Source organism: Bos javanicus, chromosome 5 (genome assembly GCF_032452875.1).
Source record: "Bos javanicus breed banteng chromosome 5, ARS-OSU_banteng_1.0, whole genome shotgun sequence".
NCBI lineage: Eukaryota > Metazoa > Chordata > Mammalia > Artiodactyla > Bovidae > Bos > Bos javanicus.
The window spans coordinates 59,638,621-59,641,006 of NC_083872.1; the positions used below are offsets into that span (position 1 = coordinate 59,638,621).

Below are 2,386 nucleotides of genomic sequence, written 5' to 3' on the forward strand. Positions count from 1 at the left end.
ATGCTGGTTCCCGGCACAGTTCCTTTACACATTTTATGCCTCTGGTTACAGTTCTTTTGAAATATTTATTCCCTATTCATCTTTCAAGGTTGAAATCAATAAACGTTTTTCATAGAAGGGCATTTTGATCTTTAAAATTAATCTGATTTCTACCTGATTTCCATCACAATGTCAATTATGTAAGGTAATAATGATCAGCGGAGAAGGCAATGGCACCCCACTCCAGTACTCTTGCCTGGAAAATCCCATGGATGGAGGAGCCTGGTAGGCTGCAGTCCAAGGGGTCGCTAGGAGCTGGACAAAACTGAGTGACTTCACTTTCACTTTTCACTTTCATGCATTGGAGAAGGAAATGGCAACCCACTCCAGTGTTCTTGCCTGGAGAATCCCAGGGACGGGGGAGCCTGGTGGGCTGCCGTCTATGGGGTCGCACAGAGTCGGACACAACTGAAGCAACTTAGCAGCAGCAGCAGCAGCAGCAGCAGCAATAATGATCAGGGTTTGAGTCTGTCTCATATTTTTAGCAGAACAAAATATTAAGAGCAGATGCAGTTTGATGCATGATACTGGTTGCTTGGGGCTGGTGCACTGGGACAACCCAGAGGGATGGTATAGGGAAGGAGGAGGGAGGGGAGTTCAGGATGGGGAATACATGTATACCTGTGGTGGATTCATGCTGATGTATGGCAAAAACAATACAATATTTTAAAGTAATTAACCTCCAATTAAAATAAATTTATATTTAAGAAAATAAAAGAAAAATACACCATAAAAAAAAGAGCAGATGCAATGCTTATCAATTAGCACAGATGTTGAAGTAGTTAAGACAAAACCAATACAATATTGTAAAGTAAAAATAAAAAATAAAACACTTGTTTAAACAAAAAATAAGAATATACAGTAAAGTTCATTTTTAGAAAGCAGTCAGCACATGATAACATCATTGATGAGAAGAGATATTTCTAGTCAGAGGTAGAATTTAATCTTCTGCATGGAAGAAAGCAGTTTACTATTAAAGAATAAAATTATCTACTCAGAAAGAAAAAAAATTGCAGAGATTCATAAGGTTGAGTAAACCCAATGTGAAATGAATCAATGAGCAGAGAAAGGTCATAGCTATGAACTGCTGAATTGAAAACTGTTTTCAATTCCTTCACTCATATTTCAACAACATCTTACTGATATCTACATTTTTGCTCATTGTTTTGAAAATAACAAAACCTTTGAAGCACATCTTTGAGAGCTTCTTTCATCTGCTGGTTCCTTAAGGTGTAAATGAAGGGGTTTAGTAAAGGACCAACAGAGGTGCTGAGCACAGCTACAACTTTACTTAAAGTCACACTTTTCTTAGCTGATGATTTCATATATGTAAAAATACAACTCCCATAAGTGATAGACCCAACAACCATGTGTGAGTAACAGGTGGAAAAGGCTTTTGTTGGTACTTGAACAGAAGGGAATTTTAGAATGATTTTTTACGATGTATGTGTAGGAGAGGACCACCAACAACAGAGTGACTACAAGTGTCACCACAACTAAGACAAAAGCCGTCAATTCTGGGATATGTGTGTCTGTGTAAGAGAGCTGAAGGATAGGGGAAGTGTCACAGAGGAACTGGTCAATTATTTTGGAAGCATAGAAACCCAGCTTAAGTTCTAAGACCAAAGGAGGAAATATAATTAGGAAGCCAGTTATCCAAGAGCTGAGTATAAACTGATGGCACACTTTTCTATTCATAATGATTGGGTAATACAATGGCTTACAGATGGCAGCATAGCAGTCATAGGATATGGCAGCCAAAAGATAAAATTCTGTAGCTCCTAATAGAAGAAAAAATAACAATTGTGTTACACAGCCACTGTAAGAAATAGTTTTGTCTCCAGTCAAAAGGCTGATCAAGAATTTTGGAATGCAGGCAGTTGTGAATGAAATCTCCAAGAAAGAGAAATTTCGAAGGAAGAAATACATTGGAGTCCTGAGACAGAGATCCAGAAAGGTGAGGAGGATAATGATTAAATTCCCCCTTACACTCAGGATCTAGTTGAAAAATAGAAACAGGAAAATCACAATTTGCAATTGTGGGTCATCTGTCAGTCCTAGGAGTAGGAAGTCTATTTCCACTGAATGGTTCTTCATTTCCCCCTCTTATCAAAGCTAAAGGAAACAAAAACTAAGTTACAAGTTAGAAAAGAGTTTTCTTCATTCTCAGCCATAGAATGTTCCATATTCAGAAACATACCTATGTGCAAATATTTTCTCAAGTCTACTTTGATTCCATCAAAATGAGTATGTTGGTCAATGTCAATCACTTATATAAATATGAGATTTTCTCCTTGACAGAAGTCCTACTTACCATTAATAGAAGACTAAATTATTTGAAATTTTG

The 2,386-nt window shown here is 37.3% G+C and overlaps 1 pseudogene; it reads right to left on the minus strand.

Moving 5' to 3' along the window:
- Positions 1-1,175: 1,175 nt before the first annotated feature.
- Positions 1,176-2,136, minus strand: LOC133248902 (olfactory receptor 6C6-like; annotated as a pseudogene).
- Between the last annotated feature and the right edge of the window lie 250 nt (positions 2,137-2,386).